The 27,942-nt window shown below is 41.8% G+C and overlaps 1 long non-coding RNA gene across 1 annotated transcript; it reads left to right on the top strand.

The window, feature by feature from the left end:
* LOC125501941 lies at positions 1-27,198 on the top strand. Its single transcript, XR_007279686.1, has 3 exons — positions 1-260; positions 1,259-1,380; positions 26,256-27,198. It is a non-coding gene; the product is annotated as an uncharacterized LOC125501941 (long non-coding RNA).
* Positions 27,199-27,942: the final 744 nt, after the last annotated feature.

Raw genomic sequence — 27,942 nt, 5'->3', positions numbered from 1 at the left:
CCCCGACCTGTTTTCGTAAGAAGGAGATCGGCGTCGAGCGCCATTCGGCTGGCTGACTCCGCACGCGTCGCGTCTCTACTCCGTCTCGTTATAAGGCTTAGTCGCCGAATTTCTAGACTCAAACGGAAATCGATTCGGATCGACGACGTCCCCCTGAAGTCCCATCACACCTACTGAAAATTCGAAAATTCACTCTCGGCCGGATCGACGACCTTGACACGTACGGGACGATCTTCTCCCTCGACGCTACGGGGAAAACGGTAAGACCTGCGTCATTTTGTCGTTTTATAAATTCTCCTCATTCTCACCTCCGACGATCGACTGGCTATCGTCCGAGGAAAATCGAAGAGCCCGTTCACCCGAAACACCGAAACATGAAAATTTCTGGATAATCAGGTGAGCGAAAAAACGAATGATCAGTTTCACTCAAATTTTCGATGAACAAATTCGTTCGAAACAGCATGGGAATACTCGATCGATCGATATCGGATAATCTGAGCAAAAAATTGCAGCTCAATGAACGTTAAATCTATTCCTTCTTGGCGTTGAAAATCCCACATGGTAGTTCAGCGCGCTATAAAATTTGTTAAAAGACACGAGTTCGTCGATGGGGAGACAAGGTCGTCGGTGGTATCTTACTCGGGCGACCCTTGCCCTTAACGGAGCCACCGTAAAACCATCCATATAAAGAGGGGGCAAAGTTGGAAAGAGATTGGATATCAGTGGAGCCGGTGAATTTATCGGGTCCGGCAATAATTTTGGAAGCAAGGGTAATTGTGCGGGGTCGTGGCCGCGGTCGAGAAAGAGAGAAGGGGACGGAGCGAAGGAGAGAGAAAAATATAGACGAAGGGGCTTCTAGAATCTGGCGGTAAAACGTAGAGTGCGAGCTGCAGGGAAAGAAGGGAGAAGATTTGTTACCTAATCGAAGGACGAGGTGATAAGCTTGATATAAGGGGGTGTAAAATGTATGACCCCGCGTTACCGTTGGTATTACGTTGTTCGCTTCCTCTCTTCTTTTTCTCCATTCTCTCTCCCATCCGCCGTTCGCGCGCCGTTGGTTAGCGACTCGATAGACATATATGTATATATATATATGTATATCTATCCGTGTACATACATTCGTCCATAAAGGTAGTTTGTACATGCCTGTACACCTTAATGCATGCCACAGTTGATACATAACTATGTACGCGGGTATGTATAAATATATGTACTCGCGTATGTACAATAGGTATTTTCGCACAATTTCTGTCTGCAGTTCAGCAAACCAAAGCCAACCCGTGGCGGCGTACGTCTCTCGTCCCATAGCTGGGATCGTAGCGACCCTCGTACAACCCTCTTTACGGTACCTACAACGAGGGTTGTTCCATACACGATGTGGTAAGGTTAGCCTGATATTGTGTTATTATAACATAGGTAATTTACCGGCTTCTCTCCCTCTCCCTCTCTCTCTCTCTCTTTCTCTCTCCCTCTCTCTTATTCTCTCCCAAACCACGAGAGGATGCGAGTAACCCATTTAGTTCCCCGTGGAAGATCATCACCCTTTTTTTAACTTTTGCTCCCCGTCTCACTTACCGTCATAATTTCCCCGATGATTCATTTTCATACACTGGATATACAAAAAAATATGCAACGCAAAACGGGATAACATCAGAGATTGATTATTAGGGTGGGTTGAAAGAATTTTTTCTTTTTATTCTCTTAGCATGGGGGCAGAATTTGTACCTTATGAAAAACGAAAATTTTTCGAATGTGAAAAAAAATGTTTACTTGATATTTTGAGCTAGCCCACTCGTTTTTTGAATAAATGATAATTGAAGTGGGGTACTTCCAGCAAAAAAATTTTCGCTGTTTGGAGCAGAAAAATGGAGACATATTGATTGGTTTCAGTGGTAGACCCACATTGATGCGTCGCAATCCATCCATGGGTTAAAATATTCGAATTTCTCGGTCTACGAGGGAGCCCGAACTTTGCTGGAGTCAGGTAGCCACGGGCGCGCGGTCTGTTGTGGGGCGTCACCTCTGCTCAGCCCCCAAGGTGACGTCTCGCAACAGACCGCTACGCTGCTGGCTACGCTGACTCCGGGCAAAGCTCGGGTTTGCTGGTGAATTGAGGAATTCAAATATTTCGACCCATGCATGGATTGCGACTAATCCAAGTTGGTCTACGACTAAAACCAATCGATATGTCTTATAATTTTTCTGCTCCCAACGGCTAATAATTGATGATTACTCGATCGATTGCACGAGTAGATAATTTTGGCTTTCAGATTTGGATTCCTGAGCTGATTATACGTGAGATTACCCTTGAGAAGCCAAAAAAAAAACGATTTTTGGGCCCAAAGTAAAGTAGTTTGAAAATTGATCGTATTACATATTTTTCATGTATTTTGACCCCAGGAATCTGAATCTGAAAGCAAAATTGATCTATCTCTAAAATTGACCGAGTTATCGCCAATTTTCAGCTTTTTGGGGTCAAAAATAAAAAATTTATTTTATAGTCGATCTGAATGTAATTTGAGCTCAGGAATCCGAATCTGGAAGAAAAATTGATCTATCTTAAAAAATGACCGAATTATCCTCATTTTTTCGCATTTTTTACCATAAAAATGGAGATATCTTGAAGGAAAAAAAGAGTAGCTCGATTTGGACAACGGATTCGTGTTCCTGAGGTCAAAATACATAAGAAAAGTGCCATACGATCAATTTTAGAAAATAAAAATTTTTGGCTAAAATTTGAAAAAATCGTAAGGGGTACCCCTTGGAAAAATCTCAAATTTTGGTCAAAATTTTTTATTTTCTAAAATTGATCGTATGGCACTTTTCCTATGTATTTTGACCTCAGGAACACGAAACCGTTGTCCAAATTGAGCTGCGATTTTTTCCCTTCGAGATATCTCCATTTTTATGGTAAAAAATGCGAAAAAATGAGGATAATTCGGTCATTTTTCAAGATAGATCAATTTTTCTTCCAGATTCGGATTCCTGAGCTCAAATTACATTCAGATCGACTATAAAATAAATTTTTTATTTTTGACCCCAAAAAGCTGAAAATTGGCGATAACTCGGTCAATTTTAGAGATAGATCAATTTTGCTTTCAGATTCGGATTTCTGAGGTCAAAATACGTAAGAAAAGCGTATCAAACCCAATTAAAACAATGATTTATTTTTTGCTCAGAAATCGAATTTTTTTTTGGTTCTTCAAGAGTAATCTCACATATAATCAGCTCAGGAATCCAAATCAGAAAGCTAAAATCATTTACTCGTGCAATCGATCGATTATTCATCATTTATTAGCTGGTGGGAGCAGAAAAATTATAAGACACATCGATTGGATTTAGTGGTGGACGCACTTTGATTCGTCGCAATCCATGCACGGGTCGAAATATTCGAATTTCTCGGTCTACGAGGGAGTTCGAGCTTTGCCTGGAGTCAGCGTAGCCAGCAGCGTAGCGTTTTGTTGCGAGACGTCACCTTGGGGGCTGAGCAGAGGTGACGCCCCACAACAAACCGCGCGCCCGTGGCTACCTGACTCCAGCAAAGTTCGGGCTCCCTCGTTGACCGAGAAATTCGAATATTCCGACCCATAATTTTTCTGCTCTCAACAGCGAAAATTTTTCTGCTGGAAGTACCCCACTCGATTAATCATTTATCCAAAAAACGAGTGGGCTACCTCAAAATATCGAGTAAAACATTTTTTGCCACATTTGAAAAATTTTCTTTCAACCCACCCTATTGATTATATTGATTGGCTGGTGATTACGTGATATTTGCAAATTCTCGGGGTCGAAAAAAGTGCAGTTCACATTTTGGACACGACTTGAACAGGAGAGTATAACTACCGAACAAAAGAACGCGATGCAAATGGACCAAAAGCACGCGAAAGGTGAAGCTTCGAGCTTCGAAAAATTTTCTTCTCCCAACTCTCTACTTCGATTCTCCGATCAGTTACGAGCTTTCGAAATCGTACGTTTTTCGGAGGCAAGGCAACGGGGTGGTCCGCTAATTTTTACGCGTAGTGTACTTATAGAAATAGATGGCGCGGTACGGAAAGCCCCCGTATATATAGGGTAGAGCATAAAATATGCTGACCACGCTATCTCACCACCAATTGCCTGGAAAACTCACGCGAAAATATCGATCGCCCTCACGTCGCGTTTAATCTGATTAGACGTACACCGCGAGGCACCTGTGCCGTTCCGTTCCGTTCTGGGCTGCACGGCCCGCGTTTCGTCCGCGCCAGGCCGACCGAGGTAACCGGCACTCAACGATACAGTATAAATATCAAGCCGTGTCCGACTGTCTGTACAACTTATTTCTGATAATTGAATCTAAAAGAGAAGAAAAAAAGCTCGTTATTCTAGAAAATATCGGACGAGTTTCTTCCGATAGACCGAAATTTGATAGGAGAGTCATTAGGAAAAAATGGCGGAAGGGTGTTGCATGAATTAGAAGGGTTAAGGAGAAGACAAAGTGTTTTTTCGCGTGGCCCTTTGTAAGATCATCGGTCGAATAATCGCGCTGTAGGTTTCTTTCTTTCTTTCATTCTTTCCTTTTTTTTTTTTTCTCTTTTATCTACAATAGACTCCGCCATTAAATTTCCATTGGTAAAAATCTTTGAACGTTTCAATTCGCCGAGGTAAAATTTATAACGATGATACTTGATACGCACGAGATGCGGGGGTATTCGCGAACGAGATATTATACAGCTGCGATACGATGACGAGCGCGATGGGGTGAGAGGAAAAAAAATCGAAGGGAGAGTTCGGCCAAGTGGAAAGAAGTGAAACAAGTATTATACTTAAAAGAATAAGGCCCTTCTCGATTCATTGTTTATACTTTATACTTTTTTATACCGTATTTATAAATGATTTCGTCTTCCTTTCCTTTTTCTTTATTATTCTTCGCTACTTCCGAAAGTATCTACAAGCTTCATTATTCGATACGAGGAGTTGGGGAGAGAAAAAAAAATAAAGAATAAAGATCAGCAGCTTACACGAATACCTGCACCCCTTGAGTTATTTTCGTAGAGTGAAAGATGTATGTTCGAAAGACTCGTTGGAAAATTTTTTTTTTTTTTTTTTCAATCTTCGTCCGCTCTTTCTTCCGCTCGCTGACCGTTGATACACCTCGTCGTTATCAAATAACTGAAAATATCAAGAATTTTTCATTCATCTACAACCGTGTAGCTCACTTCACGAAATAGTTTCTAAAATATTATACGCTCTACGTGATTTTCATCTAGATTTCTATCCCCCTCACTCGCTTGATCCCTATTATGCACAGCGCAGCAGCTTCGGATATTTTCTTCCACTGGAAACTAAAATTGTAACCTGCACTGTAGTATATCTCAAGATTTTCTCTCTCTTTTTTTCCCCTCTTCTTCCTCCGTCGTCTTCTTCTTCTTCTTCTTCTTCTTCTTCTTGTGAAGTGATTACTGAAAGCTTCACCCCTCACGCCCCCCCCTCCCCCCCCCACCCTCTTTTCCTTGAGTTGTCTTTGTGTCTGAAGGGCGAAAAGCTCTCTTCGTTTCTCGATTCCTACATTTCCAAGTTACCTTGCTGATGCTGCAAGCTATACGCCAACTCTTTCGCTAGCTTTGCATTTACCTAAAAACATATAACCATTTCCACTTTCCAAAGCCTTTTATTTCGTTTGGTTTGAATTTTTTTTTTTTTTCTCTCTCTTTCTTCCTTCATCCCTTTCATTTTCTTCCGCCTCTCCCCGACGGAACTGGGAAGCTTGAAGGAAAATAGAAAAAAAAGAGAGACGAATAGAGAAACGGTTAAAACCAGCTTCTGGTAATCAACGATCTACCATTTGGTTTTCTTTTGGTTTTTGGTTGTTGTTTTTTTTTTCTAATAACGAATCGTTTAAAGTGAACTGCAAATCTTTGATACAAGTTCGGGGAAACATAGGGGCGTTTAGGTGAGGGGAAGAAAGAAAAAAAAAAATGAATGAAACAAAAGCGGGATTCTGTGTACAGACCTGCAGGATTAGGGTTGATCAAGAGTCCATTGTTCTTAGCAAAAATCTCGAGCTTGAATCTGAAGCTGAAAAGCACGAGACCTCCGACTAGAAGCCATTCGTTTCGGAGAGATCGTAGATTACATTTTTATACTCGGCAAATTGGAAGGAATCGATAATGTAAAACGTTCCACTTTCTTTCACTTCTTCTTTTCTTCCCTATTTTCATATATCCAACGAACTCGGGTGAATATACGCGTGTACATATATATATATATACCGTAGAGAATATGTTTAATAATGAAAAACTCGGTGAATGCTTCTGCCAGTATTTCCCGTAAAAATGAGCCGCACTATACGTACAACACAGGTCTTATAAAAATCTGAATACGAGATAAGAAACGTTTCGATTTCGCGAATGACGCCAAAGTTCATTCGATCCCTGACCTTTTTACTTTCACGTGGCCCCTGTGTTTTAATCTTAGAAATTCGCCTTCCACTGCCGAGTAGAGTAAATTCATCCCCACGTCTTGGGGGGAAAAAAAGCTCCGCGGTGAATTCGAAATATTAGCGATAATTCGAAACGGAAAATTTTTTTTTTTCATCCGTCAAATTCAGAATCTCAAGATCCGTAACAACGCGAGTGAATCAAATTCCGAAGATAGAAGAAGAGGGGGGAAGATAAAATTCCACCCAGAGAAATATGGTGTCTCTGATCTCTCGTACATCCGTTCTGGCACGAGTATTTTGCAGAATGTAAGTGAGTGAATTCACCTTGCGATATTGTTTTGTCGATTTGTTCTTATATCGGAGAGCGCGAGAGAACAAACGTCTTTGAAGAATCAAAATTGCCATTTTGAAGTAGACGGAAAAAAAGATCCGAGAACACCGTAGACGAAACGTATATATGAGAAAGGAATAGAAACAAAAAAAACGAAAATTCGGAGAATTTACCTTATATCATCTGACATTTGATTTATTCTCGAACGTCACGAAAGTCGATTCGAAACTTCATCCGACACTCTCGCAAAGCGGTACAACGGAAAAAAATATACACGCGAAGTGGAAACGATATACATACGTATATATATATGTATATATATGTATATATATAACAAATGTGTCTTGATAAAAGGGACAACAGTAACGGGGGAGAAATGTCTAAAAAAAAAAACTGCGACAAGTATTCGAAGTTGATAAATATAAAATGAAACTTGAACCCGAAAAATCATTTCCGCGATCAGTGAGAACTTTCGAGATCCGGTGTGTGCGCGCGGCAAGAAGTAGTTGGCAGTACAGCAATTAAATGGCTCCAAATGAGATCATCCGAAGATCTTAGCTAATCGTCTGAATCCCACGTGGCCAAAGTCACGATTGTGCCGTTTCTCTTATCTCTCATCCAACATTCCTGTGGGAGGAACATCTGTCACACGCCAGTCTTCTACCTCCACCTTATCCACATCAAGCTCCGTTACACCGTTTGTATCTGTAAGATAAGCCCGACGTTATATTCCGTTTCCGCATCGATTTATTCATTTGTACTGCTCGTCTCCTAACAATAAGCGGTTGAAGTAACAGTGAACAACACATAGTAAGAAGACCGCAGAGAAAAAGAATTCACTTTTCTGAAATGGAAAAAAAAAAAAAAACATTTTCGATATCTAGTCGGAAAAAAGATTTGGCAATTATCGTACGGTTAGCTGTACGTGCAGATGAGGCGTCGCAGGGCTATGATTTCGTGTTAGAAAATTCCTAAGTGCCATATGGCGGGGGGGAATGCGCGTAAAAGTTTGAAAAACTCTCTTTTTTATTCCCTATTTCTTTTACCTGTAGAGAGTTAAAAAATACTTTTATCTCACCTCGTCCTTCTTCCTTTTTTTTCGTATCCTTTTTTTTTTCTTTTTTCTTTTTATTTTCGTTCTTTTCCTCCCTACATTCATTTTTTCCCCCGTCGGTTGGTTTTATCCGATTTCAAAAGTTAAGCTCCCACTTACGCACACGCCAAGTTATATCCTCACCCACCGCTACGGCCGTCTCAACTTGAGCACAAGATCAAACTCGAGCTTTTCAAAAAGTTATACCTTTTTTTTTTTTTTTTTCTTTTTTGTTTCATTTTATTTTATTTCAAATCTTCCATCTGCTTGTCTTGAAACAATAACCAGCCGATCGTCTTGCCCACTAATCGATCGAATATTACAAGATTTCTTTCGGCAAATTCCCCAATTAACTTTGGACGGAAGACTCGTTCCGCCGATGAACTTGAGGAGAATTTTGATCGAGCGCCACCCTCTTTCGTAAAAAAATTGGTAATTACGATACAATGTAAAGAGCAATTAATAACGGAATTTCCACTTCTTATACCGATGTTAAGAAACTTATAATTGAAGGGCTCATCGATTTCGAATCTAATAAAAATGATGCGATTGGCCCGCGGTGTCTAAGCGTTTCGGAGTAGGTGGGGTGTCTTATATTTATATCGTAAAACGATCAGGATGAAAGTGACGCCGGGAGTCGTCGTCTTTTATGCCTCTGCGTAATATCATTACGTACATATGTAGTATATACATGAAGAAAAAAAAAAATAAAAAATAAAATAAAAAATAATAATGAAGAAGAAAATGTCCTTCCAAAGTTTTACGACCCTTTTACGTCGAATATCCGTTTAGCATTTAAGGCCAATAGTGTTTCATCGTCGTGATGGGATTTCATTTCATTTCACACACCGTTGTAATATCGAATTCCGTGCATCACGCACGTTGAGGTATATAGAAACGTAGGGTATTCTCCGTTGGGAAAGAAAAAAAAAGAAAAACATCTTGTCATCCACGACTATAAGTACTCGAAAGCGAAACACTTTGCAAAATTATATTTCGAATATTTCATTTCGTTTGATTGTTCGTTTTTTTTTCTTTTTCTTTCAACCCACTCAATTCGGGGTTACCTCGAAGAACAACAATTTTAAGCGCCTAAAAGTCACGGGGAAATTTTCGTACGACAGACACGAAGAATTTGTCGTACATGTATTTTTTATTGTCTCCGTTTCTTCGATATCGCCGTTACATTTGTTCCCTCTTTCTCTCTTCCGTTTCACTGTCCGGAAGTTTTTCATGTTCTTTCGAAGCGTGTCGTAGAAATTAACCCCCCCCCCCCCCCCCTTGTTTCCCAATAGCTTTTACACCGAACCTGCTCATTTATTAATATTTAGAAATTGCAAAACAATCGCGCGCATATAATACAACTCTCGACTCAACTCCCTGTGGAAAATCTAATATACGAACAACGATTGCTTTCTTTTTATCGAGTATGAAATTGCTGCAGAAACTCAACTGCTACGGGGAAATGTAACGCATCCATAATTGAATCGACTGACTTCCCTTCATTTCGTCTCTTCGTTTTTTTTATCCTTTTCTCATCCTCGGCGCTCACTCGTTCTCTCTCGAGATTATATCGAGGGAGAATACTTTTCGCTGTGAGAATCTCGGAATAACGGGAGAGCGGAAACTTCGATGCACAAATCTATAATATCCATTTCGTCGGCGTCGCATAAATTATACGGAAGTTAAACCATCTTCGCGATTAATGGTCACGGTTTCGGGGGGTGGGGAGGGGGGGGGGGCGAAAGAAGGCGGACATTTTACGTTTCTCCTACGTCGAATATTGGGGTAGGTATCGTATCTACTTTGCAAATATTTCACGTATCGCACCTGCGACTGACCGTTCCGATAACCCTTAGCCGCGATATCGCGCCTTCAACGCCCATCGCTTGGCCATTTTTTGAAATTGATTTTTTACGTGTCGAACAAGGAGTACAGTTACGCATGTGTAATACCCGTGGCGGGAAATTTATGTTTTTCTGCCATATCGCAGAAAAAAAAAAAATGAAGAAAATAAATCGCGAATCCCGCGACGGCAGAAAAATTAATAAAACTATCCGAACCAGCGCCGTTTCGAATAATTCGTTGCTTTTCTTTTCTTCCTATGGAATTCAAATTCGTATCGCGCTTGTAGTGTATTATATGCAGTTTTTTGAAAGACGTTCGTTTACGGACATGCGGGATACAGACTTCCAGCGGTGAATATGTTCATTTCATCGCAGTTCAAGATTGTACAAACATATGAAAAATGAAATATATATATATATATATATCTTCTGGTAGATGAAGCGAGGAAGCGAACCGGCAGAGATAGTCGAAAGAAAAGAAAGAATCTAATATACATACATCTGCTTGTATATCGAGTTCGCTGTAGTTGCAGTATGAATGGAATTGTAACAACAAAGATATAAAATTTCGTCACCGGGGGTTACGCCATTTAGGAAATTCAAAAATCAGCCTTATACGTTAATCGATTCTGGTAGCAAAAAAATGTAATTCGCAAAAATTTATTTATCACTTTCTCTTCGCGTTCCCTTCTCTCATTCATCCGGAACGAACATTTTCAGAAATACTATTGGGTTTGGTCCTCCGTGAAAATGGTGGCCATAGTAGTTGACAGGTGAATGACGTGATTTGATATAAACTTCTCACGGTGGCCTACCCTACGGTGTGGGGGCAATAACTTCGGAGAAACTTGAAATCTTTTTATGAAAATATCCACTCGGCACTTCCTAACTTCTCTGGAATCAATTCGATCGGATTTTTTCCCTTTTCTTTTTCCACACACTATTACGTACGGTTTGGATCGTATCGAAACGGGGAGATCGGGGGTGGGAAAAGAAGAGGGGAAAAAAAGATTGCGAAAAATGGACGAACGAACGAATTTCGAGAGTTTTCAAACACTCGACGGGCGTTAGGTGGACTCTGAAAAAGAAGAGAGAGAGAAAGAGAGAGAGGAAATTCAGTAGAAGACTACTTTCTAACCGCGTAATATAAAGCAGATGATGTTACACTTACTGCTACTGCTTCCGCCTCTGGTTCTGCATCTGCCTTTCGGGCGGGTGGTAACACAGACGGAAAATAATGTAAAAACTCATTAAACAAAAGCTTTTTAAGGTGTAACTTTGAAAGAGTGATATTTAAGAAAAAAATGGAGAAAAAAAAAAGTTAAAAAACTAAGTAATAGAGTGTTCACTAATCCCCGTTTGTAGTCGGCGGGTGCCCAATAAAAATAAAAAAAAAAAAAAAAAAATGAAGAGGACTACAGAAGAATCCAAAAAAGTTTGTCGCGTTCCAAAACTGTCGCTAATTGGAGAAAGAACAAAAAAAAAAAAAAAACCAAGAGAAAAAGTGAATTCGAAGATCGTTATTCGTTCAAATGCATAAATTAAAAAAGTGGAACATATAAAAATAGAGGGAGGGGGGGAAAAATTTGTGTAGAAAATTTTGCAACTATGAAAATTTCCGAGGATCGTTCAATTATTCAAACGATGATAATTTCTTTACGTATATATATATGTATAACTTGATACGCTCCGAACTCCGTGGCATGTCAGGGTGCAATCATAAGTGAAACTACACCAATTCTAAGGCTCTGAATTATGCAAGAGTAATTAATAGGGCAGGGCGGGTACTCGCATTAATTCCTCCACCCACCGTTTACGAGTATATTGCAAACTTGAATACACCGGAGTAAAATATTTATCTCGTTCCTCCCTCGTCTCTCCTCCCGCTGCAGGTCGACCGTGCAGTTCATACTTTTACCAGAAATATTTATCCTTTTTAATTTTCACGCGAACGCACAATCCACCCTCGATTTCGCCTCTTTCGACCTCTTTCGCCGAAGTGGAAGAAAAAAAAAAAAAAAAAAATTTCACTCAAAAACTATTTCGTTTCGATTGATTTTTCGAACGTGGATTTTCGCCGGTCGAGCAATCGATTCGTCGGTTGCAGTTGCGTGCAAGTTTTCTTTATAAACCAAACTGGCGATTGATTAATAGCTATATGTACTTAAATTGCTGATACATAAAACACGTGTACGCGGATACAGGCGACCGCCGGTTGATCCCCTTTCGGTATCGGGCATACGTTACGTACACATACCGATACGCAAAAGTGGAAAGTTTGAAATTTTAAACAGACGAACGAGACGGTCGATTGCCTTCGAAAGCTACGAATTTTCTTCCGACTCCGGTGAGCCACGCGTAGCGATTTCTCGGCTACGTACCCATACGTGTATCCGCCCATCCAGTTATTCCGGGTATATTATGTGCGCGCTACGTACACAAGCCGAGTATATAATATGTACATATGTTAAATGCATATGTATGTATGTATGTACTGTGAAAGGCGCTCGTTTCTTCTCTTTTTATTACCCCGTATCACTACCGCGAAAATTTTTCCCTCAATGGAAAGAAAAGGGGCGGATAAGAGAAAAAAGGAGAATAAAAGCGGAGGAATAGAAAGGAGGAAGGAAGAAGGGGGAGAGAAAAAATTTCTAACATAATTCCGATTCAATTTATTATGCGCGGAAGCCAATAAATTTACATAGGAGTTCACGTACAGGTACGTATATATCGTATACATATATGTATATTGTATATCCCTCAACGCTGCACATCGACCATCCAATACCTTTACGGAATAGAATTTCAATTAGGAAGCTACGGCCTCCTCCTACGGTTCGCGTTAAATTGATCGTACGTCTTAATTTTAATTTCGCTAATCAAAATTACATTCAATTAATTATGAAACCGCGGAGGGCCGTGTATGATATTTTTTCGTTTGACCGAAATGAAAATTTATCGCCGGCACGTGTCTTTTATTTCGTGTGTTTAGTTAATTTTCGAATTGAATTGGGTAAATAATGAAAAACATAATGAAACGAAAGAGACGAGTAGAATTCGATGAATGTATGGAATAAAATTTGAAGAAAAAAAAAAAAAAAAGAAATGTGGGAAAAGTGTGGAGGAATATTCCGGGTAGTGGCGCACAGACACTTAGCTTGAAAATACGAATTCAAAAGGCACTCTCGCATATGAGAGGGGGGGTTGAAAGGGGTAGAGGAGGGGTGGAGTCGGGGTTGAAAATGGGGGCGCTTGCTCAGACCTGGATAAACATAAGCCGTACGTGATACCGTTGCCGTAGTCATGTGCGGATATGGGTGTTTTGGCCGATACTTATCTCTATTATAAACCCACCGTTGCAGGTTCAGCAGCTCCCTTTTTTGATCTTCCGAGAATCGCTCCTCCGGGGCGTGTCGATGACCCTGTTTTCCAACACTTTGGAAACCTAAAAACCGTGGCGTTTCAATTTTTATCTCGCATTTCACGAGTCGGAAAAGAAGAATCAAGGACTCGTATCCTGCATCTACCCTTGAACTGAAATTTTACCAAATACTTTCGAAGCGTTTCATTTTTTTTTTCTTTTTCTTCTCTTCAAACGAGACGATTTTTATACGGAGAAACGAATGAAAATTTGCGATATCGGAGATGGATAAAAAATAAAAATCATCGTTCGAGGAAACAAACTTTGATAACCGACCCATCGTTAATGATACGGAGTAAATATATCTTGTCAGTTGCACCGAATTCGAAGAAGGCGAATAAAAAAATTGGGGGGTGGGGGATCTTCCGAGTTTTCGGGGTCATCGCAAAGCCGTTTGGATCCACACCTGAGGGAGGCGTTTCGTCGGTATTAGGTGTTCTTAATATTTGACGAGGCTATGGTGTGCTCGCGTCCCGTTTCACGTTTACATACCGTCCGTATACGAATGTACGGAAAATATACGTACGCGTGCATACATTTCTCACATCGTCCCCTCCTACCATCCCCTAGATTCTTCCCTTTGCTTATATACAAATGTCTACACGGGTACCAATAACCCTCACGTTTTTCAGCGTATGTAAGCGCAAGGTTACATATGTACGTGGGTATATATACATACGAAGGTATCCGTATACATACCCACCGCGTCACGTACGGTAATATAAGTCCAACGGTATACGGGCGTGTGAGGGTAGTTTTCCTCGCTGGAAAAATAGGAGTCTCTAGCCACCACCGTGGGTGTGAGGACCGCATTACAATTTTAAAAGATAGACTGATTGTTTTGGGCGCGTGAGATAACTCCGAAAAGCGACTCTGTGTAACCCTAAGGGATTGGTTAACGCCTTTTCGACCTTCCCAACACTTTTTACAAAGAAGTTTCACTCTTCTGCAACACCAACCGCGAGGGGAGAGACAAAGGAGAAAATAAAGACCGGCTGAATTACTTATCTTATTAAAATATTCAATAAAACTAGATCGGGGCTATATTTTCATGTTTGAAAATTCTCCGTCGTCGTTACCTTTACTTTTGCGTAGTTTCAAATCAGAGCTTGGCGTGTCGCGCGACCTATTACGTCGTCATAAAGCGATGACGCGTGGAATATATTCTCTTTCAAAGGGAAGGATGAATTAAAAAACAAAAAAAAAAAAAAAAAGAAGAAGAAGAAGAGAAAAAAAAGGGGGAAGACGGAACTACGGTACGATGGAAGTTGCAGAAGATGTGAATGAAAATAAGTAAAAGGTGGAGAAAGAAAGAAAGAAAAAAAAAAGATTAAAGAAGTTTCGAAGAAGGCATAAAGGTATACATGAGCTTGTTATAAACGACCCCTCCCGGTTTTATGCGAGCTATGGAATACGGCTTTGCCTTTCACGAGCGCAGTTTGCTTTCAATAAATTTCTAGAGTCTTGACGTTGGCATTGGAAAGGTTCGCCGGTATTTCTACACCGTGTCGGTGGTGCTGGTCCCGTTGCAGTAGAATGTGGGCGAGACTTATGGCCTTCTCGAATCGATATCATTCTCTCCTTCAAGTTTCAATTTGCTTGAAACGAATCGTTGAAGAGCTACCCGCCGCCGCCACGGTGTAGAGATTTATCAAATTCGCATCTTCGGATATTTGTGGGCGAGCCGACGTTGCTGGACTTTGAGAAATCCGGTTTGGAACGTCGAACCCGCGCCGTAACCCGTTCGAGAAAAAGAACGCTCGCTGCCTCCGAATCTTGTTTTTCTGTAGTAAAGGTAATTATTCCGATGAAAATTTGCCGCGTTTACGGAGATTCGGGAAGCGGGATCGGCGTCGATCGTTCGACGTTATCGGAAGGAAATAAATTATCAAACTTTGGACTTGAAATTATTGCGATTCATCAAACGACGAACGGACGGACCGACGGTACGGATCGAGAGGGGTTTGCGAAGCTTTCGGCAAACTGTGAACGATCGAGTACGCAACTTGGAAGTTTCTAATGGAGATTGGTTGACGAGAACGACGGTAACCAATCAGCCGGAGCTGCCGCTGCTGTACATACCGCTTTTGTGAAGCGAATTTGCATTGCAGTTGATATTTATGAACGACCCTTAAAGTCAGCCAGAGCCGTTACAACGACGTTATAGCAGATTGCGGTGGCGCGGGGAGGCGGCGGACCGACCCCCTTATATTCCTACTTCCACGTTGCTGCAGCGCGAAATATATTCGAACATCTCGACACTGTGAGTGTAAAGTGTTCGTCTACCGTAGTACCGCACGTTATAATAACACCGTGGTGCTACGTACGTCCTACGACAGTATCGACAAAATGTCTAGCGAATCTTGCGGTCTCGAAACGATATCGGATGATTTACAATCGACTTGATGATCGCTAACCGTGTTACTACGATGCACGCGTGCGGTACAGTCGAAGTTTTTTAACGACCTTGAAAAACTTCGTCGATTACGTTACGTTGGACGGCGATATGTGTGGGAAAAAAGGAGAGAAGGAAAAACTTGAAACTATCGCACTCCGACATCGACCTCTCTCCTTCGAATCATTTCATTTTTAACGCTCACTTCCGCATGCAATCCAAACTCGGACAGAACTGTCGATATCGACATTCGCGATTCATGCATCGTCGAATAAGTGGAACGTCAATGGGCAACGAACGAAGATACCGTGTGAAAGAAATTCCTACGCTACTTGGATATTCTTCACTTTTTCCAACCGATTAGAGAAGAATCATCCTCGCGGAGCGCGGGGCGATCGAACGGATCCGTACGAACTCTTCCTAGTTGATCTTTTCGATGGCACGTCTGTCTACCGTTTTCGATAATTCAATCATTCACGGCGTGTGATCTCCTCACCCGTAAGCACGGGTAACGAGCGGTTTAGCGCACTGTATTTACCCGACCTCGTGTGTCACTGAAGTCATTGATTGGCTAACGTCTGTCTAACAAGTTCGGGTCGGATTAACTATCCCCCCGTCTAACGAACCGTGCCACCGAATCGTTGCGAAAGTGTGGACCGTTCTTCGTTTGCCTGTTCTCTCTGCGAATTCCGTCATTTTTTCGACGAGAGGAATCGGGCGATTTTTGAAAACACCGGACTCTTCCAGCCCCCCCCTTCCGGTTCGAGTCGAAGTCGTTTGTTCTGAAATGAAAATGTTACCAAACCCCTTAATTTAGAGCGCATGATACGCCCTTATCGTTGTCGATCTGCGCAAAGGTACAACATAATTCAAAGATCGGTAAAACGTTAATGGAAATTCAAGCTTCACGCAAAAGCTCGGAAACCCCCTTTGACTCGCGGAGTCGAGGCGACGGTGGTGGTAGCTCTCCTTGTTTTCCAGCTAACAACAAAGGAGAAACGTTCAAACGTTCAACGTTGCGGCCTAGGTTTATGCTATAAGCGTCGGGGTTCACATCGACCACTATAATTTTCCTTATCTTGAGTGGCTTTATCGCGGTGCCTCCAACACTCGCGAAACCTTCTCCGCCTTTGGACTGCTGCTTGAATGCGGCCCGTGCGTGGCTTCCGTTTTTTTTTCTCCATTCTCCTTTTACTTTTCCCGCCTTTTTTTTTTTTTCTCTCTCTCTCTTTAGCCGCCACCTTCGCTCGGCGGCCTTCCACCCCCGTCACTTGTTGATGCCCACGTGGCACCGTTCCACCCACCCCCCCCCCCCCCCACCCCCCTCGTCGCCGTTGGTCGATTTTTATTTTTTTGCGTCTCGCGAGGTGAGACGCAAAAAAAGGATGATAAAAAAATGTGAATAAAATATCGAGTCTGGGAGCGAAAAATTCATGTGGGCTCACGTGGACGAAGAGGAGAAAAAGAAGAAACCGAAGTAGACGGAAAATAGTCGAGTCTATCACCCGTGGTGGAATTAATAAAATTCTTATCGCTCTCGTAAAATTTTCGCTTCGCTCTCGTTTTACCGATAACCAATTGGACGGGAATGACGTTTCGCGTACGTACGTAAATGTACGTACGTGTGTACGTTATTTGGAACTTTAGGGTATCCGAAGTAAGAAAAAAAAATCTAAAGTCTGTCGTAAAATGGCGAACCGTCGACCGGCGCGGAACTCGACACCGTCCCGGCTGCGGTTTTCTCCGCGGCTCGCGACGTACGTACGTCTTCTATGCCAATCGTACGTGTATTCTGTCCCCTGAGCCGAAGCTGACGACGAGAACGGAGGAAACGAAGAGTAGGTGGTATTGGGCCGTAAACGTTCGCTTTAAGGCCGCTTACTTTATACACCACTGTAAAAACGGTACGTTGTAAAGTTCGTGCCCCGCTGAATGTACGGAGGTAAAATGAAACAGAAAAAGGAAATGAAAAATTAAAGGAGGAATTGAGATACCGAAAACATCAAACATGGCGTGTCGGACTTTTTCACCGCGAATGCTTCTACCCCGCTACATACCGCTGGTAATTAAATACCAACCAATTACACGAGTTGCACTTACCACCGTACGTGCTTCATCTAATATACAGATATCCCGTAACACTCGCTTCGCTAGAACCTCTATGAAAAGTCGTATACTGTACGTTACATACGTACGTACGTACGTACACGTGATGTATATGTACTCATCGAAAACACACACACACGCACGCACACAGATTAACTCCCTAGGTACGAAATCGTAGCGAAACGTGTGTTCGCCGGTCCGAAACCGATTTCACTTCACCGCGGCACGATTTCAACGAGCTTTTCCCAATCACGTGATCGTTATCGACGATCCGTCTGAAAACGACTCGACTGCGGAAGTTGAAAAGAGGATTTTCACTTCGAGTTCTCCTTGTTCTTCGAAAGTGTGCGACCAGCGAGCGATGACTAATTTTTGAATAAAACTTCGATCAGATTCCAGAGCAAACAATTCGCGAAGACGGTAAGGTATAACGTGTAAGGAGCCGCGAATTTCGTTGGAACGGTAACAAGCTTTTGGAGTCGAGGAATGTCAATTATCGATGGTATTCGAAGGGTGATACGAGCGATTCTTCTTACGTTCCTTAGGTAGAGAGATGAATTCTGAATGATATTGAAACGACTTTATTCCATCGCGACACAGCTGAACGTAAGATAACGTTACTCCTCTTCTGTTTTCTCATCGAAGTCGAGTTAATTATCATCTCGTTTCGGAAGAAGCTAAAACATATATATATATATATTATCCATGTGAAATCGAGCCGCTTTACGTTTTCTCGGCCAAAGAAATCGGACGAAATTGTTGAAACGAGTATAAATATCATCGGTCACTTTCGACGATTCGCAATCCCGTTCGCATCGCGAAGTAAATCGATATATAAAGTAGGGAGGTTAGTTAGAGTGGTAGTTTGAACTTTGTTATATTATTTCTTATCGACGAATCTAAATTTACCAAAGCATGCGATACTAAGCAGCAATCAGTGATCTCTAGTTGAACAAAATAGTGTTGAATTTGTTTTTTCTTTCTTTTTTTTTCTCAGCTGGACAAACACAGACTCGGAGTAAAAGAAAAAAATAAATAAATAAAAAAATAAACAAATTGACAAAATAAGTCAGCGGCCGTATGAAATAAAATGTACTCCACCGAAGGATGCGGTAAAAATGAAGCGGAAGAAAAGGCGAGAGGAAATAAGAAAAAAAAAGAAAAAAAAAAAATTAAAAAACGACAACTGTAACAATACGGAGGTGATGACAGTATTCTGACTGCATTAGCGGCAAAAAGCTAGGAAAGCTCGTCCTCCCCGTCGGGTTCAGAGGGTCCCTTAAAGCTCGAAACGGGTAGCGATTTTAAGAAAAGAATAACCGAGATCCGGTCGGCACAATGCATCGCTTTATTTGGGTCAAGAGAAACTCGCCGTCTTTAGGTCTTCGCCGTAATAATAGGTAAGCCGGAGATTAGTTGGCCCGCTCTGACGTCGTCTGAACGGTGTGTGCAGGTATGTACGTACGTACATATAGATAGAAATATATACGTTATAATACGTATATGTATATTATTATATGTACATAACCCGCAGCACCGTAGGCGTCGTCTAATATATGCCAGAATCCCTTAGGAGCCGGCTTTGTGCGGTGAAAACTAATCGCGCTTTTGACCCAAGAAGTAACGTACACACCTATACATATATATATATATATAGGTGTACCACCGTATCTCGTTGTCTCTACCGTCAGGTCATGGAAAATATAGTTGAAAAATATTATCCGTAAGAATTTTGAACAAAAGCTTCTTCGCGGGAACATCGATTTTCCAACACCGAGAAATTCTCCATTTCGACCGGGCTTAATTTCTCGAAAAAACGAGGTCAGACATCTTGGTTTTTTTTTTTTTTTTTTCATTCGCTTACCGAAAACATTCGGCGTGCGATGGAACATGCAGTTGGAATAATCGCGAAAAATGTCGCCCGAAACGGATAACGGCTTTGAAATTTTGGAAAAATGAACTAGAAAAAACTCGTCTGCACGTTCGAGCGATACGACCCCATCCAATAACGTTAATATGAAAGCTTTTCACTTTGTTATTCGGAGGAAATTTTATTTTCCATCTATTTTTCATTCCAGATATATTCGTAACAGGTAGCACGGTTTCGGCCCCTAGTTCACATAATTGTTTCAAGGGTAAATACGGGGGTGTGTCGCTTTCAAAACGGAGGATCAGTTCGGGCTCTGCGTGGTAAATGTCACATCCTACCCCTCTCACTCGGTTTTATGGGGTTTCGGGTTGAGGGGAGGTGGGGGCGAAAGTTGGCTTCGGTATCATTGATTATGTAATTAATAAAAGGAGTCGCGTACTTGCTCCGCAACCACGCAATAATTACATTAACCGGGGCGCGAATTGCGTTTTACGATCGTACTATATACGAGTAAACCCTCCCCCCCCCCTACCCCCTACCCCCGGGGAATGGAGGAAGAAGAAGCGAATACAAGGGAACGGGGAAGGGGTGCGCGAAATGAGGGGAGAGGGGAAAAACTGAAACAGAAGGGTGTTCGTACTCACGCGACGCTACCGCAAGCACCCGTGCGCCCACGTATTGCCACGTAATTTTAAACCTCTTCCCCTCCCCTCCGCGCCGCAGCGGCGCGCTCTGAGACGCAACTTTTCTTTCGCCCGTTTTTACGGTTTTCTTCTTTCGTCAGAATCCATCTTCTCCAGCGGATATACTGAGCGATTATTGTAAAACGCATGCGGAATAGAAAAATTCTGTCGATCCGAACGTCGAACTCAAAGTGAATGTTTCGCTTGACCTTTGAGCGTGAAAAAATGGATTATGGCTTTTGGAGAGAAAAAATCGTCGAAGGACGCCGCTCGTGCTTTCTTTCTCGCGAGCTCATTTTTTCGTAAAATTTTACCGCGCTTAGGGTAGGGTAGAAATTCTCAGCTCAATCTCGAGTTTCGCAAAAGAAAGACGGAAAGAAAGAAGATAAAAAAAAACAAGACGAATTTGATTTTCTGCGATAAGTATATCGGATTAATTCTAAAATTGAAGTTTGCCCGTTTTATACGGCCCTCGGTGGTCTCGGGTATAGACGAGACAAGACAAATAACGGCTAAAGAAATTACGGTCGGTTCGTAATTATATTATCGGTTTTCATGCCCTCGTAGCGATTGGAGCATTGTTGAACCGCAAAGACGGCTTCTGAAGGGGTGGTTCTGAGGTGGCGCGGGGTTCCGCAACCCTTACTCCCACCATTTATTACTTGAGAAAACGACTTTCACGGTGCAATGTTCGAGAATAGACCCTAGATTTTATCGGAGTGATCCATCTCAGATAAAACCGTCGCGCGGTCCGCTTCTGCCTTTGCTTCCTCTCTACCTTCTATACATTGTATGTACATACGTATAATACACTCGGCAAACAGCAGCTTCCTTTACCCATCGCCAACCACCCACCACCACCACCACTACCACCACCACTGCTTTACCACCACTTCACTCTCTATATCCCACAGTCTTTTATATCCGCTCGACATTTGTTGCGAAATAATTTTTTCAACGGATGATTACTCTCCCCTTTTTTTCTTACACCGATATTCCGAGCGTCGATAGTTTTCGTAAATCTTCGCGAAATTTTTCAATACCTTCTTCCATTTCGTGCGAGCAGTTTTTGATAATTTTTTTTTTTGTTTTTTTTACTGGTTTTTGTGAGAAATTTTCCTTTTAGCAAAGTTTCAACTAAGCGCGCCCCAAGTTGAGGGCGATGATTAATTGATGTTTCGCGTTAAAATTTCCTCCCTTTGATCCGTATATATTTTTAGATTCAACAAATTACTCGTTTAAAGCTAGGTCATTCTACCCGGCGATTTCTTTAAATTTCACTTTCGCGTTAACGAGGCCAAATTTCAAAATTCTCCGTTTCTCTTCCTTCGTTATTCCTTCGCCTCTCAAAATTTCAATGCCCTTCTCATGTGCGCAACGGTTACTCCGTCACTTACCCCGCGTTTCGAAATTTGTTAGAGCGTTAGCTTCGCGCGGATTAACGTTCGCAAAGGTGTTGTGCGTACGTGTATGAAGCTTTGTAAAACTGCCGCACTTCTCGAAAACTTTCCCATTAAGCCAAACGAGAGAGTGAAAAATTCGCAGCTACGAAAATATTCTTCGCTCAAAGTTTCGGAAGCAACTCGTCGCCCCGTGGCTTCAAATTTCAATTCGATCGAGCGATGACGAGACAATCAATTATTCGGTATATCGCGGATGTTTTTTTTTTTTTTTTTTTTCCTCTTCTTCTTCTATCCACGCGATTCCGATTCGTCGTTGAATTTTACAAAGTACGTCATCTCGCGACGAAGGAGACGGGCATGCGAGTTGGAAATATGCCGGAAATAAAGGTAAAAAGGCGAGATTGCACCCGCCAACTTAATTTTCCTTCTCCGGTCGGAACTTTTTCGCGGTTTAAATTAAACGATTCAACTACCTCGGGGGTTAACGTGTCGACTTCGTAAGTCGAGTTAAAGGTCGAGTAATCTTCACGTAAAGTTAAGAGTCTCTCTCTCTCTCTCTCTCTCTCTCTCTCTCTCTCTCTCTCTCTATCTCTCTCTCCTTTTTTTCCTCCCACCACTTCCCGTCTCTATCTTTATCTCGTACTCTCTCTACTTCCAGCGTGCGGCGACAAGCAGCCCTCGTAAAAAGTTGTCCGTCGCTTTCAACCCCTACCCCTCGTCCGTCTGCTCTGCACCGCCGTCGAGCTATAGACACATCTCACTCGACTTGTACCTAGTAGGACATCCGGCAGAAGAAATCTAAGGATATTAGATTTAGAAATTTCGTTAGCACTTCGGACGAGCTCGGCGATGTATGGAAATTAATTGGCAACTTCTTCGCAGTTAGATTTTTACTCAATTTATTTATTCAACATTTTTTTTTTTTTGCCTCTCCGAAGAGCGGTAGGTACGCGATACTGCAGTGCAGTACCTGCAGCGCGCGACCAGTGAAATGAATAACCTCTTTACGAGATGAAATGTAAGATGCATCGTGCTGCGATGTTCCCTCGATTTTTTTCACACCTTTTTCACTGGCTTCAGAAAAATTGAACGAAGAGGGAACGAGAGGAAGAAAAAAAATTACTCGGACCGAGGAGGGGGCGGGTGGACGCGCGAAGTCGAGATATACGCGTCAACCCCCAAATTCCATTCGAGATACGATCCGGTTATGGCTACCGATTGTGAGTAAACTCCGTGGCGGAAACGGTACGTACGGCTATTCGTGTTTAATTAACGAGGAAAAGAGAAGATCAAAAACAAAAAAAAAACAAACAAACCGTGACGAAATTTTCATCCGGAAGCTAAGGGAAAAAGAAGAAACAATTTTCACGAGGCGGAATGGCTCGACGGTCCCGCGATTCGAAGTTGGTAAAAAAAAAGGAGTCCCCTCGTAAGGTCGGAGATGAGGAAATAATTAACGAGGCGGTCGTGGTGCAAGAAGGGCTCAAGCGACGAAATTTAAAAGACGCGACGAGTTGTCGAAGGTTCGTTTTTCGCGGTGGCAACTAAAAAAATTGCACTTTCGTTTCTGATTCGAAATACGGTCGGTGCGGGGTACTCGCGCAATTGTAAAACAGAACGAACAATTTCGTAAAAAAGTAGAAGGAAGATATAAGCGACGTGGGAACGAGGACGGGGATGGTTGAAAAAAGATCCGCGGAAAGATGTTCTCCATGTATTTTCAGTAACATCGTCCGACGAACTCCTCCCTCTACTATTTTCCTCTGGGGAGAATAATTCTTCATCCAAGTTTAGTTTTCTACATTATCTTTCCGTCGTTACACACGTATACAGTTTGCGGATACCTGTCCCATGTACACGCGTGTGTGTGTGTCTCTGCTGTGCGTCCCCTACGATCCATGTGTCGCCATCAGGATGGTGAGGTAGCAAGAAAAGGCTCGATGTTTGCACACACCTCTGTATCCCGATCCCGACGCTCCTTTCTCTTCCTTTTTTTTTTTCCCCTCTTTTCTCTTTTCCCAGTGCGCAAGGGATGAGGAAAAGGAGCTAACTCTCCCGCGAGTTTTTTTTTTTTTTGCCAACAGCTTCGAACAACTCTTACAAGTGGCCGGTCAATCGAACACTCTTTTTTGAAAAAGAAATTCGATTTACACACATCACCCGTTCGCGGATACGAAGGATTTCGAAAAGAAGGAAAAAAAGAAAACATCTCAAAATCGAGTTATCCGTGTACCCGTAAATAATAACGTTACCAAACGAAGTAGTGGTCTCTGACTAATTTTTCACCGGTAACCAAAAGAAAAGGTAAAATAAATAAAGAACCGAAAACATTTTCGAAAACGGGGAAAATGAGCTCTTCAATGAAAATTCTATCGTTAATTGGGTGACTAAAAATGACGTGGTACAAAGGGTAGGTTTTTACGTCGTAACACGTATGCGCGCGAGCGGCGTAACTCGTAGGGCAGGAGAATTATAAAATAATGAGAGCGTGGTTCGTTATAGAGCGAGATAAGGTGGAATGAAACAACCCCCGTGTACAGCAACTTCTGGCGCACACTTCGCCCGTGCAAAGGCTTTCCCGATCCGAACGCAACGCACGCGATTATTACCCAAGCTTTCTATGTACTTGTGTATGTGAAAGCACATCATCGTATTAGCATCGAACGTCGATTTGAAAGGCGCATAAATTTTGCAAATCGAACGTGGCCTTTTTGTTTTTTTTTTTTTTTGAGAGTAAATTAATACAATCATTGTCATCGATTTATTTCCGAAAACGGTAGTTAGGAATTTTCGAAAACCGCGAGTGAACAATTGAGAGCAAAAAGGTTCCGTAGGTAGATCAGAAGCGGCTCACTTCGTATACTATAACATTACGTGGGTGTGTGTGTGAATGTACGTTTATGTGTATGCACAGTATTTTCCTGTGGTGTATTGATTCCGGTTTCTGTTGGCCACCTAGTTGCCCTCCACAGTAGTCCCCCAGGGGTGACGAGGAGCAAGAACGGAACCTAGACACGGGCGAAGAGGTGATCCGAAGATACAGCAGTTCTGAGCTATTTTTTTTTTTTTTTTTTTGTACTTTTTTTTGTTTTTTGTCAGCTTTCCCACGGATTACTGCAAGCAAATATTTTGTCTCGAAAGATATCTCTTATTTTGCTCAGAGGTTATAGAGTCTCGTTGTACGTTGCGCCGGAATAAAAGATTCGTCCAATTAAGGGAACACATTTTTCAAGGTATAATTGAGACGTAGGAATAAAAACGAAAAGAAATACACTTCGAAAATTAAAGTTGAAAGAAAAGGATAAAAGAGAAGTGAATTATTATCCCCATTGGGGGTGGGGGGGGGGGGGGGGACCATGACCACACGACATACAATATGTATAGCTGTTCGTACAATAAATACTTTGCCACCGCGGTCAGTAATGATTTTGAAATTAAAATAGAATAAATATATATAATCATTCTGTTCCAATGATAAGGGAGTTCTCATCAGTATTTTTACAAAGAGCTTTCCGGTGTTACTTTTTTCGTTCATTTATTTTATTAATTTTTGCAATTTCTGTCGTACGAAGTAACGGGGAACCGCACTGCGGGAATCGAGGAGGTAAAAATATATCTATGTATAATATCTTCAAAAAATAACGCCCACTGCACTTTGGAACATCCGAAAAAAAAGCGAAAGAAAGGATAGAAAAAAAAAAAAAAAAAAAAAAAAGGAAATGAAAAAGCTCCGCAGTCTCGTATATTCATGTGATACGAGCCCCTAAATCATTGTCTCGGTCATCCGGAATAATGGGACCTGCGGTAGAGTGTGTAATCTGCGAAAGAGAATATCCCACTACACATAGAAAATAAAAAAAGTATCTATGCATTATATATATATATATATATTTCATACCTAAAAATGCAGAGGAAACCCCTTCTGCGTCGGTGTGTATTCGGAACGGCATTGTCTCTTCGTGTATTTCTATTTCTGGCATTTTGGAAAAGTTTCTTTTTGGTCGTCAAATTTTTTTTCACTCCTCTCTGCCGTTTCTTTTTCAATACACGTGAAATGATATAGGCTACTACGCGTGGTACCGCAGTACCCCGTAGCCGGGGTTGTTTTCCGCGCAACGTTCTCCTTTCTTCTGTTTTATTTTATTTTTGCGTTATTGTATTTTTTTTTTTCGGTTTTTTTTTTTTTCGTTTTCAACATTCGAGCCTGACGCGGGTGCTGCTAGGTTACGAAGTAGGTACAGAGAGAATCCGAACGAGCCAAGGGGTGCAAATGGAAAAAGACTGCAAATTTCGGATAGGACGGAACCGCGACGCCCGTGTCCGACTAGCTGGTGCTTTTGTGCTTTGTGCGAATTCTTTTCCTCCCCCTGCTCTTGGTTTCTCTTTTTAAATTTTCGTCGAGCTTTTTTTTTCTTCTTTTTTTTTCGCGTAACGGGGTAAAAAACGATATCTTTGAGAGAAGCGCGACGTACGCTCGTGCTTCGAGTATGCAATCGAAACTGCGAAGTTAACTGTACAATTTCGGTATTTGTTTTCGGAATATAAATCCCTCCTGCCCCACCTCCCTCGTAACATTCTATCCCCGTATTTAATTTGTAATTAGAACGGGATCGTAAGCTTCGTTTAGTTTATACGTACGCCCGTATACCTGTACAAAATATGGTATAACCTGATATTATTTTGTTCAGGTTTAATTCAACGTGAGACGACTCGAGAGGGGAAGAACGAGGGATGCAGCGAGAACATCGGGGGGGGGATGTGAGAATTGTCGCAGAAAACAAGTCAGCGAGTAACGCGACGTAGAGAGGGATTGAAAGAAAAATTGAAAAACGGAACGGAGAGGGAAGAGGGGTGGATTGTTATCAGCTAAATTAGTCGGGGGAATCAATTATTCGCGTATTTTATGCCGGCGGGTAAGAGGCAGAAGTACAGGTATTGTATTCGTCGTAGGGGGCGCCGCAGGTGCACGAGTAATAAATTCTTTTTTGTTTTTTTTTTTTTTTTTTTTTTTTTTTTTTCATCCGCGTTCTCGTTACCGTCACAATCATCCTTCCGATTATCGTCATTATCGTCGGAAGGCTTATTTTATTTTTTTTTTTTACTGTTCAGCGTAAATTCCTACGTTCTTATGTACGCATTGTGGTTCCGCTGCACCGTGCGCTCACAATAAACTTGTTTCTGTCCCGAGTGTCATCCCACCAGAACCGACATCAATACCCATCCCACGGGAACAACGTCTGTTTCCCACGAAGATAGATTACGCCACGACGAAACCGTACACGCGTATACACACGCGTCTCTTATCGTATATATATATATATATTTGTGATAGCTCCGTTTTTACCTTCCACTGAAATTGCATACACATAATACACGTGTAATGAGCAATTTTACGTTTAATTGAAAAAACGTGGATAATTTTTTAAATGGAAAAAAAACTGAAAAAAAAACAAATCGCTCTCCGTACGTACGAACAATATACATGCACATTTATATTGTACACGTAAACGAACAACCCCCCCCGAAGTATCTACGTACGATGTGAAGTATATATTTGTTATAAATCTACGGTCGTTGTTCGAGTTTGATTTTATGGAAAAAGGGATGAAAAAAATTGAACTATATTTTTTTTTTACCGTCGGTTCGTGTATATCTCTTGTAGTCATGCACGTACATGCGTACGCGAATACATGAGAGAGAAAAGAGATGGAATGAAAAAAAAAAACTCGAAGGGACGTTAGCGTCCCTCGAAGTTGGTTCGCACAGTTGGATGATTATTAAACTTCATCGTCCTATACGGAATGAGGTGTTATATATTACATCGTACGTACATATATGTATGGATAGGTATGTATATGTATACGCATAAACCGCGTAAACGTAACCTTAGCTAACCTGATCACCCTGTACCCTTGCAACAGCTGCCCGTATTTCGACAACGCTGCGGAACCGCCAAGGTGTAAGATCCGCGACCTTGCGCGGCCTCGCGGGGTAGGAAATATACTCTCTCGGGGAAAACGACCGAGGAGAGAAAACGACGGGGTTGGGTACGGGTCAGGTTGAGTTAGGTAAGGGAATTAAGGCGCCTTCAAATGATCTAATAAGATTGAACGATCAAATTATTAACGAGATGAGATCACTCCGTCGCGGCAACCACCCCGCTGAGCGCTGAACAGAAACAGAGGGACAAATATTATAACGGATTTATGTATTCGAGCCTATATTTACTCACAACGCAAATTACACGCGTTCACGTATGTACATAGATTCACCGGATTCATCAGCTGAATTTCTCGTCGCTCCGTAGATTCGATTGAGAAATCGAAATTTTCTCATAAAATTGATCTCCGGAAAGCGACAAAAATAATTAAATAA

The sequence above is a fragment of the Athalia rosae genome, chromosome 7, assembly GCF_917208135.1.
Source record: "Athalia rosae chromosome 7, iyAthRosa1.1, whole genome shotgun sequence".
In the NCBI taxonomy this organism is placed as follows: Eukaryota; Metazoa; Arthropoda; class Insecta; order Hymenoptera; family Athaliidae; genus Athalia; species Athalia rosae.
The sequence above is the reverse complement of the archived record's forward strand: the minus strand, read 5'-3'. Positions and strand labels throughout refer to the sequence as shown.